The following is a 26,583-nucleotide window of genomic DNA, read 5'->3' as shown; positions in this document are numbered from 1 at the left end:
GTTAAACGGCATACAAAATGACTGTTGACTCAGATTTTTCCCAGGCTGCAATTCAACAGAGACCTGGCTCACTAGTCAGCTGATGACAGGGAGCCTGTCTGTTTCAATGGGTGGAGCGATCGCTTGGTAGGAGAGAGATCAATCTGCAACTAATGAAACAGCTGTAGGCACACTGATTGAAAATCACAGATCTTTTGATGCTCATTTATGTGTCAATGGGTGGGGTGGCTGATGTGTGGGAGGCAGTAAAATGGAATTATAAGATTTGTAGCAAAAAATAAAATTCAAACAGGAAATACTGGTTCACAAAAAGCTAGCCACAGTGTTATGGCAATCTCACAACATAGCCATTTAGCCCCAAGACAAGCGCAGATCCTTCCTAAGCATGTCCATTACTGTCTGGCAGGTACGTAGTAAAATCACCTTATGGTGGATAACCCCTTTAAAATCTGCAATAAACTGTTTTGGATTCTGATGCAGTGGTGTGTATTTTCTGTTGTAGATTTTGGTGCAAAAACACTACACAAACATTGTGCCTGTGTGAATATACCTTATCTTTGTTTTGTTTTTTTGCTTTTTTAACCCCATAAGGACACATGACGTGTATGAGAACGTCATGTGCTTTCCCGGCCCCCCGCAGCCATCTGGAGCGGAGCCAGTGCCTGATGCCTGCTGAAATCGTCCAGCAGGCATTGGGGGCATATCGCCCAGGGGGGTCATGATGACCCCCCCATGTCGGCGATGGCCGCAGATCGCTGGACAATTCAGTGCAGCGATCTGCGGCGGATTCCGGGTCAATCGGGTCTCCAGTGACCCGGTGACCCGTAATTACTGGCTGATCGGGGCCGTCTCTGACGGCCCTGAACAGCCATAGCCAGCAGGGGTGAGGTGGCACTGGTGTGGGTGTCACTCTCGCAACCCACTCCGCCCCTCTTCCGGAGGACGTGAGCGGGTGCGGGACGTGGACCCCGGGAGCTGGGGACCCCGATCCCCGGCGTCAATCTTGGGATCGGGGCCCCAGGAGCAGCGGCGGCGAGGGACTGACCTGCAGCGTGGATCAGGAGTTGGGTGAGTGACAGCCTCCTGCTGTTGCTTAGCAACAGCTCCCAGCATGCAAAAAGGGCATGCTGGGAGCTGTAGTTATGCAACAGCAGGAGGCAGACAACCACAACTCCCAGCATTCCCCTATGGGCATGCTGGTACTTATAGTTTTGCAACAGCTGGAGGCACATTTTTTCTATGGAAAAGTGTACCTTCAGCTGTTGTATAACTACAACTCCCAGCTTGCACAAACAGCTAAAGTGCATGCTGGCAGTTGTAGTGGTGCATCTGCTGGTTGCATAACTACAACTCCCAGCATGCCCATTGGCTGTCGGTGACTGCTGAGAGTTGTAGTTTTGCAACAGCTGAAGGCATAACTCAGTGTTTCGCGACCGGTGTGCCTCCAGCTGTTGCAAACTACAACTCTCAGCAGTCACCGTACATCATGAACCGTACATGCTGGGAGTTGTAGTTTTGCAACAGCTGGAGGCACACTGGTTGTGAAACACTGAGTTAGGTCACAAACTCAGTCATACATAACCAGTGTGCCTACAGCTGTTGCAAAACGAAAACTCTCAGCATGTACAGTCTGTCAGCGCATGCTGGGAGTTGTAGTTTTGCAACAGCTGGATGTTCCCCCCCCCCCCCAATGTGAACGTACAGGGTACACTCACATGGGCGGAGGTTTACAGTAAGTATCTGGCTGCAAGTTTGAGCTGCGGAAAATTTTCTGCCGCAGCTCAAACTGCCAGCGAGAAACTACTGTGAACCCCCGCCCGTGTGACTGTACCCTAAAAACACTACACTACACTAACACAAAATAAAATAAAAAGTAAAAAACACTACATATACACATACCCCTACACAGCCCCCCTCCCCAATAAAAATGACAAACTTCTGGTACGCCACTGTTTCCAAAACGGAGCCTCCAGCTGTTGCAAAACAACAACTCCCAGTATTGTCGGACAGCCGTTGACTGTCCAGGCATGCTGGGAGTTTTGCAACAGCTGGAGGCACCCTGTTTGGGAATCACTGGTGTAGAATTCCCCTATGTCCACCCCTATGCAAGTTCCTAATTTAGGCCTCAAATGCGCATGGCGCTCTCACTTTGGAGCCCTGTCGTATTTCAAGGCAACAGTTTACGGTCACATATGGGGTATCGCCGTACTCGGGAGAAATTGTGTTACAAATTTTGGGGGGTATTTTCTGCTTTTACCCTTTTTAAAAATGTAAAATTTTTGGGAAAAAAAGCATTTTAGGTAAAATTTTTTTTTTTTTTTACATTTGCAAAAGTCATGAAACACCTGTGGGGTATTAAGGCTCACTTTATCCTATGTTACGTTCCCCGAGAGGTCTAGTTTCCAAAATGGTATGCCATGTGTTTTTTTTTTTTTTTTTTTTTTTTTTTTTGCTGTTCTGGCACCATAGGGGCTTCCTAAATGCCCCCAGAGCAAAATTTGCTTCCAAAAAGCCAAATGTGAATACTCCTCTTCTGAGACCTGTAGTGCGCCAGCAGAGCACTTTTCACCCCCATATGGGGTGTTTTCTGAATCGGGAGAAATTGGGCTTCAAATTTTGAGGGGGATTTTCTGCTATTACCTTTTTTTAAAATGTACATTTTTTGGGAAAACAAGCATTTTAGGTAAAAAATTTAGTTTTTTTACAATTGCAAAAGTCATGAAACACCTGTGGGGTATTAAGGCTCACTTTATCCCATGTTACGTTCCCTGAGAGGTCTAGTTTCCAAAATGGTATACCATGTGTTTTTTTTTTTGCTGTTCTGGCACCATAGGGGCTTCCTAAATGCAACATGCCCTCCAAAAACCATTTCAGAAAAACACACTCTCTACAAATTCCCCTTGTCGCTCCTTCCCTTCTGAGCCCTCTACTGCGCCCACCGAACACTTTACATAGACATATGAGGTATGTGCTTACTCGGGAGAAATTTGGCTACAAATACAAGTAAAGATTTTCTCCTTTTACCACTTGCAAAAATACAAAAATTGGGTCTACAAAAACATGCGAGTGTAAAAAATGAAGATTTTGAATTTTCTCCTTCACTTTGCTGCTATTCCTGTGAAATACCTAAAGGGTTAACAAACCTTTTGAATGTCATTTTTAATACTTTGGGGGGGGGGGGGTTTATAATGGGGTCATTTATGGGGTATTTCTAATAGGAAGGCCCTTCAAATCCACTTCAAAACTGAACTGGTCCCTGAAAAATATCGAGTTTGAAAATTTTGTGATAAATTGGAAAATTGCTGCTGAACTTTGAAGCTCTCTGGTGTCTTCCAAAAGTAAAAACTTGTCAATTTTATGATGCAAACATAAAGTAGACATATTGTATATGTGAATCAAAAAAAAATGTATTCGTAATATACATTTTCCTTACAAGCAGAAAGCTTCAAAGTTCGAAAAATGCAAAATTTTCAAATTTTTCATCAAATTTACGGATTTTTCACCAAGAAAGGATGCAAGTTACCCTAAAATGTTACAACTATGTTAAAGTAGAATATGTCACGAAAGAACCATCTCTGAATCAGAATGATAACTAAAAGCATTCCAGAGTTATTAATGTTTAAAGTGACAGTGGTCAGATGTGCAAAAAACGCTCTGGTCCTTAAGGCCAAAATGGGCCTGGTCCTGAAGGGGTTAAATAAGGTTTTTTTATTTTTACTATTCAGACAATTTATATTAGAACGTTTGCCGGTTTACAATAAAAATCAATGTCACAGTCATATATTTGCTTTGATAAGGGGCATCTGGATGCAGTCAACACATTTTCACTGGAGTATGTGCATTGTATAGTGTGTTTATCTCTACAATGTCTAAAATTAATGAAAACAGGCCTGCCCTTAATGACATTGGCAGATATACCAATAAAGGCCAGTTTTTGCATCTCTAAAACTGAAAACTGCTTTTGTAAATTTCATTATTTGGTAACACACTTTTCCTTTGGACCTTTGTGTACAGTCTGCCATTATTCTAAAAGGAATCCATTTTTTTTCATTAGAAAATTAATCTTTATGTTAGCATTTGTGAATTATTATGTATTTTTGGAGGCATGTTATTGGTCAAATAAGTTTAAAATCACACTGACTGCAACTCCCAGTTTTGCCACTAGATACAATGCATTAACTGATGTTTAAGAATCGAATGCTATGTGCTTTCATCTGTTGTTAAAAGTAAATGGTAAATATAAAGAATATGTGTAGCTCACGCAAGCATACAATCCTGAGGTTAACGGGATTAGTCTGGAACCCCAAAAAGTCCTATATATATATATATACAAAAGCATATATAATCTAAATTATTATAATTATATTATACCAGTCCTCAAAGGATAGTGAAAGGAAATATAGCTAGAAAAGAATAAATAAAGATAAAACTAAAAATAATATATCCAATCAAAAAGTAATAATTAATAATTAAAAACCTGAATCAAGGATGTAATGGCACAAAAATCCTCAAAAAAATGTCCATGAATAAAATATGTAAACTAAGATGAAATTCCAATAATGATTCCAATATAAAATGTCCTTGAATGTTCAGGGAGTGATAAAGCTTTATAACTAATTGCCAAAGATGGATAAGCACAGTTAGATAGGATCCATTAGAAGCAGTTAATAGTACCTGTGAGCCGGAATATAGTAGCTTCACTTACTAGAAGTATATACGGCAGTGTCCTTTAGGATCGCAATCTCCGAGATAGCAGCAGAGTTGGCATTGAGACGGAACAGCGTCTGGCCTCAGGGCAGTCCAGGCGGAAAGACAGGCCGGCACGGATGTGCGTCCAGCCTGATTGGTCCATGTAGGTATAAGTAAATGGTGGATAAATATGATAGAAACAGCAATAGTAGTCAGTCTTATCGCAATCCCTGTTGTCCTTGTGTTAAGCGTCTGTGGTCCACAAAATAAGGGGCTGCAGCGCTGTGAAGGCTGTAATAAGGCTGAAATAATGGAAACTGGTGGTTGTAATATTCAAAACAGGCTATACGCATTTCAAGACCACGGGTCTCATTCCTGAGTAGCCAAATATGTATCACCATATCATCTCAAGATTACTTCTTGAGTAAGTGAAGCTACTATATTCCGGCTCAAAGGTACTATTAGCTGCCTCATGGATCCTATCTAAATGTAATTTATCCATCTTTGGCAATTAGTGATAAAGCTATTTCGCTCCCTGAACTGTTATAAAGGACATTTTATACTGGAATCATTATTAGACTTTCATCTTAGTTTACATATTTTATTCATGGACATTTGAGGATATTATTTTTATAGGTGGTTGTTTTTTATGCCATTTTTATTCTTATATTTATAGTTTGCAATCAGTTTTAACATCCGGTGCAAGGGCTCTGCCCGGATGATAACTTTCATTTTATGTACAATAAATGATTATATATATATATATATATATCTACACATACATATATATATATATATATATATGTTCCGATAGGTAAATACTGCCATATAGTAGACAAATATGAACAGGGAAAAAGTCCCAGCACAAAAGGAGAAAAAACACCTCAAACAGTCCTTTAGATTGTCATCATTTGCAATCTGGTGGATTAATCACACTAACCTTAATACACAGGTGGGTATTGTGGTTGATCTTGAGTAAACAATGTGTTATAGAGATATAGCCAAAACTTGTATTATGCTAATTAAGTCTTGACTAAACTGGGGGTAAGTTTGAATGCTATCTGCACCTCTGGGCTCCAAAATGCTCACTGCACCCCTTGTTACATTCCTTGAGTGGTGACATTTTCAAAATGGTGTCACATGAGGTAGGCTTCCACTGTCCTGGAACCACGGGGGCTTTGTAAATGCAACATGGCTGACTTCTATTCCAGCCTAAATCCTCTTTCCAAAAGCACAATGTCGCTACTTACCTTCTGAGCCCTGCCATTAGCCCGAACACTTTATGTCCACATATGGGGTACTTTTATATTCACAAATTTTATGTAGCTTTTTCTCCTTTTACCCCTCATGAACATAGGAAAATTGGCAATACACCCGAATTTTTGTGTAAAAAAAATATTTTTTCTTTTTTTTTTTAACTATAAATTTATATTGAAGAATTTTTGTTCAGTAATACAAGGAACAAACCAAACAATATTTTAGGGATAGCAATCCCACAAATGAGTATAAGCCTATAACAAGATCGCCGCACAATGTGGCAATACTGCCAGAATCATTATACAAAAACATAAAACAAGGAACAGGGGAAAAGGGAAGGAGGAAGGACAAGAGGCTGATGACAAACAAAAAGGTAGAACCAAGAGAAAAGACATAGAAAAGGAATAGATGGAGGGGCGTGGCTTGGGGCCAACGAAGATGGTCGCATGAAGGGCTAGCTCCCGCTCCAGAGGCCTTAACATCAGCTTTCCCCACCTGGTGACCCAGCTAAATTGATGGGGAGGACCTCCCGTAAGACCTGGAATCCACCCTCTGCTCCCCGACTCCCTTCTACCCTACCCGGAGGCATAATACAATATTTGCGGGCGGCCCTGGCCTCTGCACCCGCTCAGCTGCCTGCTGCCACGGGACCCGTGCTGGGCCTCCGCTCCCACTTGCCTCCCACTGCTTCTCGTACCTCCATCCAGCCTGCTCCTCATGACCTGAGGCCGCTTCCCCGGCTACAGCATTCGGCCTCCGCTACTCAGCCTGGCTTCGACGAGGTGATCCGGCCCCTCCTGCACAGCGCTGCTGTGACGCCTTGGGAGCTCCCTGTGGCCACTGCTGACAGAGCTGAGGGGTCTGCTGCAGCTCCCAGCTGCCCGATCTCGGAGGTGAGTGCCTCATCGAGCCAGGAATTGTGTGACTGTGCCCCTGGTGATACTGCCCTGCTTCCCACTCCTCTGGGGTCCCTACCATTGTCCCCAGCCAGAGTGAGTTGCCGCCATTTGGGCCTCGCTTGAGCAGGGCCTACCTCCATCTTCCCCTGCCTCGAGGTCCCTTGCGGCTGCTCCACACTGCTCAGCCCTCCCTAACTCTGCTCCCTCTACCTGGAGCTCAGACATCTGTGCTTCTATGTCCCTGGATTTGGTGGGGTCTAGATCTGTGCCCTCTACCCTGCACCTCTCCATCCCCTTGGATCCTCTGGCGGAGTGTTACCTCCTCTTGGCCTCTCCCAAGCCCCAGAGTGTCCGACTACCTGCTGTGATGCATGCTGGCGCTGTGAGTGTGCCCTCACAGGGCTCTCACCATCTGTCCCCAGGATCCTCAGCACCTCCTCCACCGGCCCCTGGTACTTCCACCTGGACTGCCATCTCAGACGCTGATCTCCCCTGCTCCGGCCTCTCTGTGCCCTCCTTGGCTCTACCCTACCTTGGCTTGCTGCTCTCCCAAATTCCCACTTAAGAAAATTTCCGTTCTCTTATTGCTGAAGTTAAGGACACCTGTCGGGCAGAAATTGCAGCTATGCGCCAGGATCTTCAGCATGTCTCTGACCGAGTGGAGGGCCTGGAGGATGCCCATGATACTACCAGAGCTTACATTGCTCAGCTCCATTCTACAATTGCATCCCAGACAGACTTTCTGTGTGACATTCATGCCCATGTAGAGGACCTGGACAACAGGGGACAGTGTAATAATATTCGTGTGCGGGGGTTGCCGGAGGCCTCCAGTGTAGCAACCTGTCCGGTCCCGCCGGCCAGGTGCTTCGAAACCCCGTCAACTTCCCCCTTGAGATGTTGCTTGAATGTCCTTGATTGCTTGGAGATATTACCGGTTGGACTCCTCTCCTGACTGTGGAGTTGCCTCGCTACTGAGAGGCCCGCACTGATGCTTCTTCTTGGACATTTTTGCCTCTTTAGTGTTTTAGCATTTTTTGGTCACCTGTGGGTTTTTGTATTATTTGCTTTCTTGCCACGGCCTTGGAGTTGGGTGTTCGCCTTTTTGGTGGTTGTTTTTTGTTGGTCTCCTTCCATATCCCCTCTAGAGGCTGTGGAAATGGTCTGCCCATGCTTTGGACCATGGTCCATTTCGGTGGTCTTGGCCTCCACATTGGCTTTTTGGTCAATGGTTTATTTTACTGAGTATTGTTGTCTTTTATTTGCTTTGTGGTGTCCTGTCTGTTCGTGTTTTTTTTTTTTACCCTTTTGTTTCTTCTTGTTTTGTCCCTTTTTGTCTTTCCTTCCCTGCCTTAGGTTGCCTCCTCCTGTCCATGCAGTTGCTGGTCTCAACTCTTTTCTGGTTCCCATGGAGGGCTCTGTGCTGCCCGCTGTGTCCCTCTGGACTGTTTTTGTGAGTATGCTTTTTATTAGCCATCTCTTTTTCTTCTCTCATCCGCCATGGTTAAGTGCATCTCCCTGAATGTTAAGGGGCTTAATTCCCCTGCCAAACGGCACCTTCTGCAAAGGGAGTTGGTTGGTTTACATGCCGACATAGTTTTCCTTCAGGAGACACACTCTGGCCATTCTGGATCCAGGTGGCTATTCTGGTTTCTAGATCCTGCCCACTACAAGTCTCTTTCTCCCTTCTTGATCCTATGGGACGGTATGTCATACTAGAAGGTACTATGGGTGGGGTCTCACTTTTGCTTTGTAATGTTTATGCACCTAACACTTCACAAATCCCTTTCCTGCATAGGGTCTTTACTAAACTCCAGCGGTACCCCCCGTCTGCATGGTTAGTGGGTGGGGACTTCAGCCTCATCTTCTCCCCATCCTTGGACCGCCATTCTGTTACTAGCGCTCCCCCTACATCTGCGCAGCTGCGTCTTGCCTCGATTTTTCGATGTCTCATCCGTAACTCTTCGCTCTACGATTTGTGGCGGATTGGCCATCCGACGGAGCGCTCTTTCAGTTTTTACTCACACCCTCACAAGTTACATACGCGTATTGACTATTTTTTCGGGAACCTTCCGATGGTGAGCATGCTCTCTGATGCTTCTCTGGATCCTATCTCCTGGTCTTCTCTCTTTTTCCTTTACCCCTTCCTCTCTGAGGTCTTGTCATTGGAGGATGAACGACACTCTCCTTAAAACTATACCTTCCCGGGAGTCGATCCAGCAGTGTATTACTGACTACTTTGCCACTAATGAGGGTTCAGTGTCCTCTCAGGCTATCCTTTGGGAAGCTCACAAATCTGTGGTCCGAGGCCATTGCATTGCTTTGGGCACCAGACTCAAGCGTGATGCTCTGACTCACTCCCGGGAACTTTGAGTGGAGATTGCTTGTCTGGAGGCTCTCCTGCTGTCTTCTCCTTCTGTCTCCACATTGAGGGGCTTGGTGGCTGCTCGGGCACGACTGAGCGACCTGGCTCTCCATACGGTTGAGAGGCAATTGCTTTATGCTAAGCCGCGCTTTTACGAAAAAGGCAATAAGGCTCACACTATGCTGGCGAGGCGTTTACATGACCGGGTTGCTGCTCAATCCCCCTCTGCTTTGAAGGATCCTTCTGGGGTTCTCCATTACCATCCCGCTGATATCTCTCGTCTTTTTGACGACTATTACTCTAATCTTTACTCACTCCCTTCCCAGCTGCCATCTGACCTGGGGGAGAGAGCAGCAGCCTTAGATGCCTAAATTTCTCGGTGTGGATTACCTTCTCTTTCGGGATTGGACCGAGATGTTCTTAATGCTCCTATTACTGGAGAGGAGATCTCAGAGGTCCTTAAATCTCTCCCAGCTGGTTGCTCTCCTGGTCCGGATGGCTTCCCTTATCTGTATTAAAAGACATTCTCGTCCCTGCTAGTGCATAAACTTGCCCCTCTTTTCAATTCCTTCCTGGATGGGGAGGCGATCCCGCTGTCTGTTTTACACTCCCTTATCACCCTGATACCCAAGCCTGGCAAGGATCCTCATGATTGCTCCAGTTATCGGCCCATTGCCCTCCTTAACTCTGACCATAAGCTTTTTTCTAAGTTATTTGCCGTTAGACTTTGCTCCTTTCTTCCAGCCCTTATTCATAAGGACCAGGTTGGATTTATCCCTTGTCGCCAGGGTGGAGACAATACTAGGAGGGTGGTGGGCATAGTTCATTTGATTACTCGGAGATCTGAGCAGGCATTACTTCTTAGTCTAGATGCCGAAAAGGCTTTTGATAGGCTGGGGTGGCCATTCCTTTTTGCTACTTTACGGAAATTTGGGATTTCAGGGAAGATTTTGACTGCACTGCAGGGTCTCTATTCCTCCCCAACAGCCTCACTCAAGCTTCCTCACTTGCCATCTCCTACTTTTCCTTTATTCAATGGGACTCGTCAGGGTTGCCCGTTATCCCCCCCTGATCTTTGCGCTCTGTATTGAACCTTTGGCTGCTATGATCAGGGGAGATCCGGACATTACTGGTATTTCCTTGCACGATAGGGAATTTAAGCTTTGTTTATTTGCTGATGATGTTCTTCTTACACTTTCTCATACTCTACTGTCTCTCCCTTCTCTCTACAAAGTTCTGCACGACTATGGGGTGGTTTCTGGCTACAAGGTTAATCTCTCTAAGTCAGAGGTCCTTCCTCTTAACCTTCCCTCTTCCCTTTCTGCTCTTTTACACTCTGATTATTCTTTCCGTTGGTCTCTCTTTGCTATTAAATACCTTGGGGTCTGGATCTCTTCTCACTTTTCTTCACTATAATTTACTAACTATCTGCCCCTTTTTAGGGAACTCCGTGCCCTTATGGAAAAATGGCGCTCGCAATGTATTTCCTTTTTTGGTCGCATTGCCGTGGTGAAAATGACTGTTCTCCCGAAGCTCCTCTACTATTTTGAAACCCTGCCGGTTCGGGTTCCGCTGTCGGCTCTGCGCTCCCTACAGGCGGCTATTTTTTGGTTTATTTGGGATGGGAAAAGGCATCAGCTTCTTATGTCTGTAATGATGGCTGGGCAGGTGTTTGGGGGCTTAGCGGTCCCGGATGTGGTGAAATATTATTGGGCTGCCCATTTGCGCCATTTTGCGGTGTGGTCTACCTACCATGCATACAGCCGCTGGATGGAGCTAGAGAAGTAATGGCTAGCGCCCGTCCATCCTAACGCTCCCCTCTGGACCCTTCCTGCTTCTGCCAATTCTCTTTCCCCTCTCCTGGGCCCCATGGCGTTCTCTAAATATGTGTGGGGTTACTGTTCTGTTAAATTTAAGCTTCTGTCTTCCTCTTCCCCTCTTCGATCTTTCCTTTATCATCCTAGCTTTCCCCCTGGCCAGACCTCTGTTATGGTGCGGGAGTGGGGGTCTAGAGCCCTTTTTTCTGAGCGGACATAGTTGATCCTTTGTCACGAACTCTCCTGCCTTTTGATCAGTTGCAATCTCGTTGGGATCTCCCCTCGTCTGAGCGTTTTCATTATTTACAGTTACAACACTATGTCCTCCACACTGGGATCCCTGGTGGTGTCCTTGCCTACGGGCTTTGAAAGGCTGTGTTGTGGTGGACCTCAGACAAGGGGTCTACTCTCCGATATTTACTATTTGCTTCTCCAACCTACAGAGGGAGTCCAGGTACCTCACCGATATATGACTCGTTGGGAGGAAGTGCTTAATACCACTATCACTCCTCCTCAGTGGAATATAATATGGGAACGGGCCTCTAAGGCATCCATATGTACCGCCTATAAGGAAACTCAATACAAACTGATTATGGGTTGGTACCATACCCCAGAGTTATTGAATACGCTGAATCCCGATATCCTTCCCCCCCAATGCTGGCGTTGTGGGGTAGGTTTGGGTACGTTGTTTCATGTCTTTTGGTCCTGCCCTCTTATCACGGGGTATTGGGAGATAGTGAGTTACTTACTCTCTGATGTTCTTGGAGTGTCGGTCCCTCCTGACCCTCTGGTTTACCTTTTGCACCTCTCACACTCTGCTCTACCTAAGAAGCTGTTTAAACTGGCTATGCACATATTATTGGCCGCTAAGACACTTGTTGCTAAGTGCTGAAAGATTACTCTTCCTCCCTCTGAACCTGACCTACTCTCCCATATACGGGAAATACGTTCCTTAGAATACCTCACAGCCTCTTTGAACAATACTATCCCGGCCTTCCTCTCAGTTTGGGAACTGTGGGACCGTTTCTCTGACAGGCAACCTCCTTGATCATCCCCCCCCCCTCGTTTTATTCTCTCCCCCCTATCTTCATTCTTCTCCCCTTTCTTTCCCCCCTTTTTTCCTTCCTCCCTCCCCCCCCCCCCCCCATTGTGTTTGTGATTTGTTGTCTCTGTCTCTAGTGTGTCCCTGTTTTTGTTTCTTCCCTCTGTCCATCTTTGTTGGAGAGCTTACCAGTTCTCTCCTCTACATGTTCTGGTATATAACTACTTCTTTTCTATACATTTGCTCCAGTTTGATGGTTTCTCTGAGGTCGGGGCTAGTCGCAATGACCTACAAATGTTTCTGCATACCCTGGTCTCTATCTTGTCTTGTCATTAGCTCCTGACATGAAAGTACTGGGCTGCGTCCCAGGTTATGCTTTGATTGCATTTAGTGTGCTCCCATTTTCTTTTGTGAAAATCTTCAATAAAAATGACAGTTTAAAAAAAAAAATAAAGAAAAGGAAAAGAAGAAGGTCAGGAATAGAGAGAAAAGAAAAGGAGAGGGTCACGAGGTCCCACTGGCTGTAAAACTATCCCAGGGGTCCAATATAGAGAAACATTTCGGTACAGTATTGTTTAGAGAAGCAGTGAGATATTCAAGAGAGCGAACCTCCTGCACCCTTGCTCGAAGGTCATCATCAGAGGTGGGAAGGGTTCGCTTCCAACACTTCGCTATCAGGGTCTTGGCTTCCAGAACAATATGGAGAAAGAGTTTAAATTGTGGTTTGGACAGGGCCTTAGAGGACAGGTGAAGCAGGTAAACTCAAGGGTCAAGGGGAACGAAGGCTCCAAGTACCCCCAATATCAACCCCCTAACCCAGGTCCAAAATGGGACTATCAGAGGACAGGACCAGAATATGTGGAAGATACTACCCAGACCCAACCCACAACGCCAGCACTGAAGGGGGGTAAAGGATTCAACTTATTAAGCAAGGCCAGGGCATGCTACCAGCCCATGAGTAACTTATACTGCGTTCCTTTATAGGCCGTGCATATGGAAGCCTTTGAAGCCTGTTACCATATCACACGCCACTGAGGGAGGGTAATGGGAGTACCAAGGTCCTCCTCCCAACGACTCATGTATTTATGGGAGGGGGGGTGGTCAGGATGGGGAGACAGTAATAAAGAATATATACTAGAAAGAAGACCCCGTTGCAAAGGACCACCCCTGCACACTTGCTCGAAACACGTTGGGATTGAGACCGTCAGAGAGGCTTGTTTAGAAAGGAAATAGCGACGGAGCTGAGCATAGTGAGATTCCACAGGGGCACCCAGTTCTCAACGGGAAGCCAACTGGTCAAAGGGGAGCAGTATCCTAGTACAAGGGTCCACTAGGTCTGCCCAGCAAAACAAATTCCGAGATCCCCACTCCCTAACCATGTCAGAAGTCGAGCCAGGAGGGAAGTCAGGATGGTATAGGAAGGACTGCAGAGGGGAGATAGAGGAAAGGAGACCGAATCGAAGGAAACAGTAGGACCAGACATAGCGGGAGAAGGACATAGGACCTAGCAGAGGGCAATACAGGGATTGCAGACCACAGGAAAAAGTTAGGATGTACAGGGGCCAACCACGGCTTCTCCAGTTCCATCCATTTGCTATAGGCTCGGTGTGTGGTCCTAAATGCGACATGCCCTCCAAAAACCATTTCAGCAAAATTCGCTTTTCAAAAGCCAAATGTGACTCCTTCTCTTCTGAGCATTGTAGTGCGCCAGCAGAGCACTTGACGTCCACACTTGGGGTATTTCCATACTGAGGAGAGATGGGGTTACAAATTTTGGGGGGCATTTTGTCATATTATCCCTTGTAACAATTTTAAATTTTGGGGAAAACTAGCATTTTAGTGGAAAAAAATAAATAAATCATTTACACATCCAACTTTAACAAAAAGTCGTCAAACACCTGTTGGGTGTTAAGGCTCACTGGACCCCTTGTTATGTGCCTTGAGGGGTGTAGTTTCCAAAATAGTATGCCATGTGGCTTTTTTTTCTGTTCTGGCACCATAGGGGCTTCCTAAATTGGACATGACCCACAAAAAACATTTCAGAAAAACTCACTCTCCAAAATCCCATTGTCGCCCCTTCCCTTCTGAGCCCTCTACTGCGCCCGCCGTACACTTGACATACACATATGAGGTATTTCCTTTCTCGAGAGAAATTGGGCTACACATTTTAGGAAAATTTCTCTCCTTTTACCCCTTGTAAAAATTCAAAAACTGGGTCTACAAGAACATGCCAGTGTAATAAAATGAAGATTTTGAATTTTCTCCTTCAATTTGCTGCTATTCCTGTGAAACACCTAAAGAGTTAACAAAGCTTTTGAATGTCATTTTGGATGCAGTTTTTATAATGGGGTCATTTGTGGGGCATTTCTAATATGAAAGCCCTTCAAATCCACTTCAAAACAGAACTGGTCCCTGAAAAATTTTGATTTTGAAAATGTTGTGAAAAATGAAAATTGCTGCTGAACTTTGAAGCCCTCTGATCTCTTCCAAAAGTAAAAACATGTCAACGTTATGATGCAATCATAAAGTAGACATGTTGTATATGTGAATAAATATATAATTTATTTGGAATATTCATTTTCCTTATAAGCAGAGAGCTTCAAAGTAAAAAAAATGCAAAATTTTCAATTTTTTCATCAAATTTTGGAATTTTTCACCAAGAAACGATGCAAGTATCGACAAAATTTTACCACTAACACAAAGTAGAATATGTCACGAAAAACCATCTCGGAATCAGAATGAAAGGTAAAAGCATCCCAGAGTTATTAATGCTTAAAGTGACAGTGGTCAGATGTGCAAAAAATGTCCGGGTCCTACAGTGAAAATTGGCTGTGTCCTTAAGGGGTTAAGGGGGCTGTGGGGGCCGAATAAAGGCTCTGTAGAGCAACAAGAAAGTTTCCAGAGATCCCAAATTTCTGTAGAGTAGCAAACATAAATGGCCAACTCAGTCTATCAAAAGCCTTCTCAGCATCTAAACTGAGCATCAGGGCCTGTTCAGATCTCCGATTAACCACATCAATCAGATCTATCATTCTTCTCGTGCTGTCGCCACCCTGACGGCATGGAATAAACCCACCTGATCTTTGTGCACAAGAGAGGGCATCAAGTGACAAAGGACCTTAGAGAACAGTTTCAGATCTGAGTTGAGGAGGGTAATAGGCCTGTAACTGGAGCAGTCTTGAGGATCCTTGCCAGATTTAGGGATTAAAGTGATCAAAGAGTGGATGAAGAGTTGGGGGATAGCACCACCCTACGTATAGGTATTAAAAAGAGAGACCAAACGAGGGAGAAGGAGGGAGGAGTAGGTTTTGTAGTACAGGTAAGTAAAGCCATCAGGGCCTGGGGAGCGACCCGCAGGAAGAGACTTCAGGACCTCAGAAAGCTCCTCTAAGGTAACTGGAACATTCAGGGAGTCTCGATCAGCCACTGAAAGTCGGATGTCGGAAAGTCGGAAGGCTAAAATTAGCGAGAAAAGAATTAAGGACAGCAGAATGCTCAACTGGGTCAGAGGGCAACTGGGAGGGAAGAGGGTAGAGTTTGGAGTAGTAGCCAAAGAAAAGCCTAGCAATAGAGTCAGGGTGATGGTGCAGGGTACCAGAAGAGTCTTTCAATGCCGAGGGGGCCTGAGCAGCGGCGTGATCACATAGGTGTCTTGCCAACATAGTGTGAGCTTTGTTACCTTTTTCATAAAATCACTGCTTTGCATATAGGAGTTGGCACTCCACCTTATGGAGGGCCAAGTCATTAAGCTGGGACCTTGCCGCCACCAGATGCCTCAGCACCAACAGAGAGGGAGAGGATAACAGGAGGGCTTCTAAGCCCTGTATGTGCACCCTACGTTCCCGGGAGCGAGCCAGAGCATCACGTTTCAACCTGGAGCCTAGTGCAATACAGTGGCCACGGACCACCGCTTTATGGGCTTCCCAGTGGACCGCCTGTGAGGACACAGAACCCTCATTGTAAGCAAAGATGCTACTATGGATCGAATCCCGGGAAGAGGGGTTCTTTAGCAGAGAATAGTTAAGTCGCCAGTGGCACCTGCGCAGAGGTACTAAAAGGAGAGTAAGAGACAAGGACAGGGCTGTGGTCAGGCCAAGAAATAGGTTCAAGAGAAGCAGAGGAGAGCATACGGACCATGGGCAGGTTCCCAAAGAAGTAGTCAATACGAGTGAAGAGGTTATGGGGGTGGGAGTAAAAAGTGAAAGAGCGGTCCCTGAGGTGGTTAATCCTCCAGAGGTTGTACAGCCCCGCCGAATGTACCAGTCGATGTAAGTTTGCCGAGAGACGCCATTGTGTGGGGGAGGGTTGGGAGCCTGACAAAGATATTGGAAGGGCATTGGAAGGGCATGCGGGAGAGCCCGGTCTAACTTGATCTTATGAGATGCAGGTTCTCCCAGAATCAGGTTAAAGATGGCCTCCAACGTGGCACACATGTCTTCATCCCCAGTAGCCTCTGGGAGGCCACGGACTCTGATATTTTATTAATTATATTCAATAAGATAATCTCTAGAGGGGCCACAAAAACAATGAACTTCAGGAAGGCAAAGTTCGATCAACTCAGAGAAGCCCTTAACAATATAAAATGGGATAATGTCCTCAAAAACAAGAATACTGACACTAAATGGGAGACTTTTAAAAATATTTTAAATTTTCACTGCAAGATGTATATACCTTATGGGAATAAAAGGGTCAGAAAAAAAAGAAAACCAATATGGATGAACAAAAATGTTAAGGGGGCAATAATCAACAAAAATAAAGCATTTAAACTACTAAAACAGGACGGCAGTGAGGAAGCATTAAAAAGCTATAGAGAAAAAAGTAAAATATGCAAAAAACAGATAAAAAACGCAAAAATAGAGACAGAAAGACTCATTGCCAAAGAGAGTAAAATTAACCCCAAAATGTTCTTTAACTATATAAATAGCAAAAAGATCAAAAATGAAAGTGTGGGCCCTTTAAAAAATGACGAGGAAGAAATTATAAACGGGGATCAGGAAAAAGCAAATATATTAAACAAATTTTTCTCCACTGTGTTCACCGAGGAAAATGAAATGCCAGGTGAAATACAGCGAGATAAGGTAAACTCCCCAGTACAGGTCACCTGTCTAACCCAGGAAGAAGTACAGTGCCGCCTACAAAAAATCAAAATAGACAAATCACCAGGTCCAGATGGCATTCACCTCCGTGTTCTAAAGGAATCAAGTAATGTGATAGACAGACCCCTATTTTTAATATTCAGGGACTCTATAGGAACAGGGACTGTTCCCCAGGACTGGCGCATGGCAAATGTGGTACCAATATTTAAAAAAGGATAAAAAGGTGACCCTGGGAATTATAGACCTGTTCGTTTGACCTCCGTTGTATGTAAATTGTTTGATTTTTCTAAGGGATGCAATTCTGGAGTATCTTAATAAAAATAAATGCATGACCCAAAAATCAGCATGGCTTTATGAGGGACCGGTCCTGTCAGACTAAACTGATCAGCTTTTATGAGGAGGTGAGCTCCAGACTGGACCAGGGTGAATCACTGGATGTCGTATATCTGGATTTTTCCAAAGCATTTGATACAGTTCCACATAAAAGGTTGGTGCATAAAATGAGAAGGATGGGGCTGGGGGAGAATGTGTGTAAGAAGGTAAGTAACTGGCTCAGTGATAGGAAACAGAGGGTGGTTTTTAATGGTACTTATTCTGATTGGGTGACTGTTACTAGAGGGGTCCGTCTTGGGTCCTGTTCTATTTAATATATTCATTAATGACCTCGAATAGTAAAGTAGCAATCTTTGCAGATGATACTAAACTCTGTAAAGCGGTAAACACTATAGAGGACAGTGCAGTGTTACAAATGGATCTAGATAGGTTGGAGGTTTGGGCTGGGAAGTGGCAGATGAGGTTCAACACTGATAAATGTAAGGTAATGAACATGGGGAAGAAAAATCCGGGCTGGGATTATGTATTAAATGGGAGAACGCTTGGGACAACTGACATGGAAAAGGACTTGGGAGTCTTAGATAATAGTAAATTTAGCTGTAGTGACCAGTGTCGGGCAGCTCCTGCCAAGGCAAATAAAATCATGGGGTGCATCAATAGGGGCATAGATGCCCAACAAAAGGAAATAATTCTACCGCTGTACAAATCACTAGTCAGACCACACATGGAATACTGTGTACAGTACTAGGCACCAGGGTACAAGAAAGATATATTGGAGCTGGAGAGGGTTTAAAGACGGGCAACCAGAAAAATACGGGGGAATGGGAGGACTACAGCACCCAGAAAGATTATCAGAATTAGGGTTATTTAGTTCAGAAAAAAGAAGGCTTAGGGGAGACCTAATAACTATGTATAAATATATCAGGGGACCGTACAGTGATCTATCCCATGATCTATTTATACCCAGGACTGTATCTATAACAAGGGGGCATCCTCTATGTTTAGAGGAAAGAAGGTTTCTACACCAGCACAGACGGGGGTTCTTTACTGTAAGAACAGTGAGACTGTGTTTATGGGGAACTCTGTGAAAGAGTTTAAAAGGGGTCTGGATGCATTTTTGGAGAGTAATAACATTATAGGTTATGGATTTTAGATCTATAGGGATAGAACGTTGATCCAGGGATTTATTCTGACTGCCATATTGGAGTCGGGAAGGAATTTTTACCTCTAGTATGAGTTTTTTTTTGCCTTCCTCTGGATCAACTCAGTAGGGACTCATTAGGGATATAGGTTGAACTTGATGGACTTTGGTCTTTTTTCAACCTTATGAACTATGTTACTATGTTATTATTGCGCCTGCCCCTATTGTCTAAGTCCTCCACATGACAGTGAAGGTCAGCCAAGAATTCAGATTGTGCAGAGATGGTAGCATGTAAGCCTGCAATATAGAATCTAGTAGAGTCATGAGCCCCCGCCAGGTCGTCCACCCTGTCAGAGACATGTTGAAGATCCTTGCGCATATCGGCAATCTTAGCCCTGAAGGCATTCTTGACTTCAGCCATGAGAGCCTTGAAGTCCTCTTTGTTGGGCATTTGAGAAAGCAACAAACCAAGATCCGGAGTCAACGGAATAGAGGCAGAATGTCAGAACTGTCCAGAGCACAGTCTATCATAGTGTTCCAGGAGGGGGAGACCCCTGCCTTTCCGGGAGAGAGTGGCCGAGCAGTAGAGGGACCCTGGGGGGCTGAGGTCCTAGTACCCCCTTGAGCCAGTCTAGGGGCTGACATGGCTCTGTGGTTTTGGGGAGGCTTGTAGAGAGGGTGCCCAGTTGCCTGAGTCCAGGGTCACTGAAGCAGAGATAGGGCAAGGTGAACAGGTAGCCCAGGCTATAGCAGGGCCCAGCTGTGGAACCCCAGGGGAGTTTGCTGAAAGGATACTGCAGTCACCAGTCCTAGGAGGTGGTGTGGGGCACAGGGGCACTGTCCCTTTAAATGCTTCAACGGCTGAGCAAAACCCTCCAACTGGGGAGCGGGGGGTCTGAGGAGGAACAAGTTGTTGAGGCAGTTAAGGGGTGGCAGAGGGTCCCACAGGGCCAGGGGAGCTGTGGCAGTCACTCATCAAGCCAGCAGGAGTCCAGAGGAGCGAGGGAGAAGGCTGCCGGTCCGCAGATTGCAGGGGAGACGGATCCCGTTCAGGAGAGTAGGAGGCTGAAGGCAGGCAAAAAGCAGCAGGCTCGGGTGAGTCCCTACAGGCCGAGGCAGAGGTAAGCTGCCAGGACGGAGCGCTAAGGAGAGGGCGTTTCACTGTTGGGACGCTGCCAGGCTCGGGCCCCTGTGTCCTGCGCACGCCAGGAGCGCTCGCAGAGGCCGGAGCCGAAGAGGGAGCCCATAGCAGGTAGCTGGTGATGCGTCCCGGCGGGGTCTGAGGGGTCTGGCAGGCGGGCGATAACTTCTTCCGGCGGGTACCTCTAGGCATGGGTACAGCAGCGGTGGGTGCAGATGTAGCTGAATTACGGCCTCTAGGTGTGCGGTGCTCTCCTAGCATGCAGCCATCTTAGACCGCGGCAAGCCACGCCCCCCATTCTTTTTTCATTTTCACTGAATTCTGTTCTAAAACTGTGTCAAACATCTGTGGGGTGTACATGCTCACTGTACCCCTTAAATTCCTTGAGGGGTGTAGTTTCCAAAATGGAGTGACATTTGGGGCACAGTCCCGGCACCATGGGGTCTTTGGAAATGTGACATGGCCCACAAAAACGAATCCAGTCAAATTCTATCTCCAAAAGCCAAATGGCACTCCTTTTCTGAGCCCTGCCGTCCGCTCGTACAGCACTAATTCCACGTATTGGGTCATTTTATACTCGGAAAAAATTGGGTTACAAATCTTAGGTGGCTTTTTCTCCTTTTACCCCTTGCAAAATTAATGTAAAAATTTAAATTTGTCATTTTTATGGCCCACAGTTCCAAAATTGTGTCAAACACCTGTGGGGTGTAAATGGTCACTGCACCCCTTATTAAATTCCTTAAGGGGTGTTGTTTCCAAAATGGAGTCACATGTGTGGGGTTTTCACTGTCTGGGAACCATGGGTGCTTTGTAAGTGCGACCTGTCCCCCAAAAACGATACCAGCCAAATCCTCTCTTCAAAAGCCAAATGTCACTTCTTCCATTCTGATCTTTACCCTGCACCCGCAGAGCACTTTACTTCCACATATGGGGTATTTCCATACTTAGGAGATGAGGAGATATTGGGTTTACAAAATTTGAGGAGCTTATTTTTCCTTTAACCCCTTGTAAAAATGAAAAATTTGGGGCTACATATTAGTGTAAAAATTAAGATATTGGCTTCTCACCTCTACTTTTCTGCTACTACTGTGAAACACCTAAAAGGTTATTTTGAACACCACCCCCCCTTCCTCTTCGAATAGCATCTGTATAGGCTTATGTCTTTTTCCATATCTTACATTCACAGCCATCAGATGATTACTACCTTTTTCTATTGTTCTATTGCCTTTGTCTTTCCCATACCTTCTTTTCTTTCTGTCCTCCTCTACACTCTTTACCAGTAATGCTGTGATGTCTTTTTCCACCTATGATTGTTTGTGTTTCTTTTTGTTATTAGCCTTGTTATGATGCTACTATCCCTATTCTACACCTGATGGGACATACTCTGTGTGTACGTAGACTTATTGGGAATTACTTTTCCTCTCTACCTTGGTGTACTTCATCTATTACTGAATATAATGTTAGCAGCAATATCTGTAAGCTTTGATACTTGTGATTTTAGATCCCTCACATTGCTTACATTTTATTATGCTTATAAAACGCTTTGAACTGTAAAGTTATATAGATCATGCACTTTAGTAACAAAGCTTTGCAGGCTCCCATGTCTAGTAACGTGAAATTCATGAACTATGAATATTCATTACTAGGAACGGGCCGGGGAGTAAATACAGATGAGGCAGGGAAGCTCGGCAAGCCAGCTCTCCACCTCCATTGTGCAAATCTGCATAATAGCAAGGGATATGGAAACTGGCAGAACTCTGACAGTTCTGCATCAAAAAATCTAAGTGAAACCTCTTTTTACAAATATTCACCAGCACTCTACCCAGTATATTGGGTTTAGTGCAGATGGAATCGCTGTCACTTCCTCTTTAACTCCATAGCATACCTGCCAGATCACCCAAAAAAAAAAAAAAAATGTTAAATGTTGCTCAGTAACTCATCCTGATCATGTACATGTAATTTCTATGTGTCTATGACCTATATTTCTCTCAGAATTACATAGTTACATAGTTAGTATGGTTGAAAAAAGACATCCATCCATCAAGTCCAACCAGGGCATTGAAGGGAAGGGTGTAAGGGGATAACGGGAAGGGATGTAGTTTTATAATTCTGCATAAGCATTAATGTTATTTTGTTCCAGGAATGTATCTAACCCTGTTTTAAAGCTGTTAATTGTTCCTGCTGTGACCAGTTCCTGAGGTAGACTGTTCCATAAATTCACAGTCCTTATGGTAAAGAAGACGTGCCGCCCCTTCAGACTAAACCTTTTCTTCTCCAGACGGAGGGAGTGCCCCCTCGTCCTTTGGGGGGGTTTAACCTGGAACAGTTTTCTCCATATTTTTTGTATGGGCCATTTATATACGTTTATCATATTTCCCCTTAAACGTCTCTTCTCAAGACTAAACAATTGTAACTCCTTTAATCGCTCCTCATAGCTAAGATGTTCCATGCCCCATATTAGTTTAGTAGCATGTCTCTGCACCCTTTCCAGCTCCGCAGTGTCCCTTTTATGTACAAGCGACCAAAACTGAACAGCATATTCCAGGTGAGGCCGTACCAATGCTTTATAAAGGGGGAGTATTATGTCCCTGTCCCTTGAGTCCATGCCTCTTTCTATACATGACAATATCCTGCTGGCTTTGGAAGCAGCAGCCTGACATTGCATGCTATTCTGAAGTCTGTGATCCACAAGTACACCCAGATCCCTCTCTACCAGTGACTCTGCCAGTTTAATCCCCCCTAAGACATACGACGCATGCATGTTATTAGTACCCAGATGCATAACTTTACATTTATCCACATTGAACCTCATTTGCCAAGTGGATGCCCAGACACTGTCTATCCAAGTCATCTTGTAACCTATACACATCCTCTATAGACTGTACTGTGCTACAAAGCTTGGTGTCATCTGCAAAGATAGAAACAGAGCTGTTAATGCCATCCTCTATATCATTGATAAATAAATTAAACAACAGCGGGCCCAGTACAGAACCTTGGGGTACGCCACTAACAACCGGGGACATGTCAGAGTATGAATCATTGACCACCACTCTCTGGGTACGATTTACGTGCAGTAAGACTTTTGTTCATAAACTTGCAGGGGGCGTGTCCCTATCTTCTCACTGTTATAACCACTTCCCCTCCTCCCCCTGCCTCACTCTGCCCTTAGTCACTGGTCTGGGGAGCGAGCATGGCAGTCAGACAATTACAGCCAATTACACACCCTTTCCTCTCTGGATTTATGCTACACACACACAAAAGCTGTGTGCCTACAGCTTTTTTTGAAACTACAGCTCCCAGCATGCCCACCCATCATTTGGCTGTGCAGGTATGCTGGGAGTTGTAGTTTTGCAAAAGCTGGGGGCATATGACTGGTAAAACTCTGATTTACTGTAGTGTTGCTGCAAGTTGTGTTCCTCCACCTGCTGCAAAACTACAACTCCGAGCATGCCCAAACTTCATTTGGCTGTGCACGCATGCTAGGAGTTGTAGTTTTATAACAGCTTTTTTGGGGGGGCTTTTTCAGTATGAAATACTGAAAATTTTCTAATGAAAGCAATTGCAAAACGTTTTGCATGCTTTACAACATATCAAATGTTTTTTTTTATAATTGACAGTGCCCATTTAACCCCTTAAGGACACAGGGTTTTTCGGTTTTTGCACTTTCGTTTTTTCCTCCTCACCTTTTAAAAATCATAACCCTTTCAATTTTGATCCTAAAAATCCATATGATGGCTTATTTTTTGCACCACCAATTCTACTTTGCATTGACATCAGTCAATTTACCCAAAAATCTACAGTGAAACAGAAAAAAAATCATTGTGCGACAAAATTGAAGAAAAAACGCCACTTTGTAAATTTTGAGGGCTTCCGTTTCTACGCAGTAAATTTTTCAGTAAAAATGACACCATATCATTATTCTGTAGGTCCATACGATTAAAATGATACCCTACTTATATAGGTTTGATTTTGTCGTACTTCTGGAAAAAAAATCATAACTACATGCACGGAAATTTATACGTTTAAAATTGTCATCTTCTGACCCCTACAACTTTTTTCTTTTTCTGCGTATGGGGCGGTATGAGGGCTAATTTTTTGCGCCGTGATCAGAAGTTTTTAGCGGTACCCTTTTTGTATTGATCAGACTTTTTGATTGCTTTTTATTCATTTTTTCATGATATAAAAAGCGACCAAAAATACATTATTTGGAATTTTGAATTTTTTTGCGCATACGCCATTGACCGTGCGGTTTAATTAATGATATATTTTATACTTCGGACATTTGCGCAAGGCGGTGATACAACATATGTTTATATTTATTTTTATTTACATGGTGTGTTTTTTGTATGGGAAAAGGGGGCGATTTGAACTTTTATTAAGAAAGGGTTAAATCACATTTATCAACTTTTTTTTTACACTTTTTTTTTTGCAGTGTTATAGCTCCCATAGGGGGCTATAACATTGCATACACTGATTGCCAGCACTGTACACTGCAAAGCCATAGCTTTGCATTGATCAGTGCTATCGGCAGTCGATGGATCAAGCCTGCATCTCAGGCTTGGAGCAATCAATCGCCAAAGGGACACGCCGGAGGAAGGTAAGAGGACCTCCGCTCGTGTCGCAGCTGATGGGGACACCGCATTTTCACTGCGGTGGTCCCGATCAGTCCCACTGAGCAGCCGGGAAGGTTTTACTTTCATTTTAAACGCGGCCTTCAATTTTGAACGCCGCGTCTAAAGGGTTAATAGCGCGTGGCACCGCGATCGCTGCCGTGCGCTATTAGCCCCGGGTCCCGGCTTCAGATACATGCCGGGACTGACCCGATATGACGCGGGGTCACCGCGTGACCCCGCATTATATCGCGGAAGCCGGCCAAGGGCGTAAATATATGTCCTTGGTCGTTAAGGGGTTAAGGACTCATGTTTTTTTCATTTTTGCACTTTCGTGGTCCCGATCAACTCCACTGAGCACCCTGGATTGTGCTTTTTACATTTTATACCCAGCAATAAACTTTGATTGCAATCGGTGATGTCGACATTAGACACGGGTCCCAGAGGCTTTCCATCCCACTATGACACGAGCTCAGCTCCTATTTCCATCCTATTTTGCTACTGAATTGTGACATAGATTTATGTAAAGACCTTGGCAGCTTGCATGGCTGGTATCCTTCCCTCATTAATGGAGACCAGACTGGGTTATTTTAAAGGACGTCAATCTTCAAATACTGGTAGAATTCTTAATCTAATCCATCATATATTAATTCCAACAACCTGCGAGCAGTCTTGGCCACATTGGACACTGAGAAGGCATTTGACCATATTGATTGGTTGTATGCAGTCTTGGTACTGAAGAAACTAGGATTCTGTGGTGCCATTTTATCAGCAATTAAGGCCTGGTATTTCAGACCGGTGGCCCAAGTTTTTACTAATGTGGTATTATCGGACTCTTTTCACGTTTCCAAATGGCACCTGGCAGGGGTGTCCCTTGTCCCCCTAATCTTCATCTTGTCCCTTCAACCTCTTGCACAAGCCATTAGATGTTCTCCTACAGTATTCAGTATTTTCATGTGTTTCTATAACCAGGTTGTGTCGCTATATGCAGACGACATTATACCGTTCATAAAAGGAGTAGTACGGGATATAAAAATTGGCATTCATACTGCCGGCAGTAAAAAAATAAATAAAGAGATACACCAGGTGCCGGGGCCGAACACGTCACACTATCGCTCAGCCTATCGCCAGCTGAGGCGGGACTTTGCTGCGGCAAGTGAATGGCTGATTGCAGTAGGACTCAACGACCAACAGCAACAAGGAAGAGGGTCGCGGCGGAGGCCGGAGCGGGTTACCGGAGGAGTGACGGCAGGTATGTATTTCATTATTGTTTTACTGTCGGCAGTATGAATGACAATTTTTATATCCCGAAATACTTCTTTAACCAGTCCTGCTAAGTCATTACCAGGAGCCTTGTGGCAGATAAAAGATAAATTATTTGGGCATTACCCTTGCCTCCACATATTTAGCATTATATGCAGCAAATCATTTACCATTTTTGCAGTCATTGCAATAGGAATTGCTTATTTCAGTAAAATAGAAATCTTATGGCCAGGTAGAATCACTGCATACAAAATGTCCTTACTAACCAAGCTTTTGCATCTCTATGACTAATAAAGTCCTCTGGTTCTTTTAGAACCCTTCTGTCTACTTATATATGGGCTGGCCACAAACCCAGAGTACCCTATATCATTGTTATTAAACTTAAACTAGCGAAAAGCCTAGGTATTCCAGATATGCCCAGATACTATGTTACCACTCGGGTAGCTTTATTGCGTCTGTGGTGGGATAGATCCAAATATCTTTCCTGGGTGCAAATAGAGAGAATATGCTCTGGGAGAAGATATTAAAGCTCTTCTATTTCTATACCCTTGGGTGTACCCCCCAAGTATGCGTTGCCCCCTCTCCCATCACTAGCAGGATTGTCTTGTCGGACAGGGTCATAATTTTTGTGGAACCAAACCTACCTCTGTTAAGTTGCAAGCCCCAACACCCTTCCTTCAAATAGCAGTACCTGATATATACCCTTCTTTATGGCAGGTGAAGGGCATTTGTCATACTAAAAAAAGGGGATACGTTTTAGAATGCCAAGGGGATACGTTTTAGAATGTCTTTGTACTGGGGCCCCACACAATCTCCTGTATGGAGCCCTGGCTCTTCCTGCAAGTGGCATGTCACAACCCCCCCCCCCCTGAAGTGGGAGGTGCCACACCCCCCTCCATATATCTCTATAAGAGAGTCATTCGGCAATCTTCG

General features: G+C 44.6%; 1 protein-coding gene across 5 annotated transcripts in view; it reads right to left on the bottom strand.

Annotated features, from left to right (window-relative positions):
* PGAP1 (post-GPI attachment to proteins inositol deacylase 1) overlaps positions 1-26,583 on the bottom strand; it is a 1,221,194-nt gene that overhangs the window by 390,447 nt on the left and 804,164 nt on the right. The gene's annotated exons all lie outside the window — the stretch shown is intronic.

This window comes from Hyla sarda, chromosome 8 (assembly GCF_029499605.1).
Source record: "Hyla sarda isolate aHylSar1 chromosome 8, aHylSar1.hap1, whole genome shotgun sequence".
NCBI classification, from domain to species: Eukaryota; Metazoa; Chordata; class Amphibia; order Anura; family Hylidae; genus Hyla; species Hyla sarda.
This window is presented reverse-complemented; position numbering and strand designations above follow the sequence as displayed.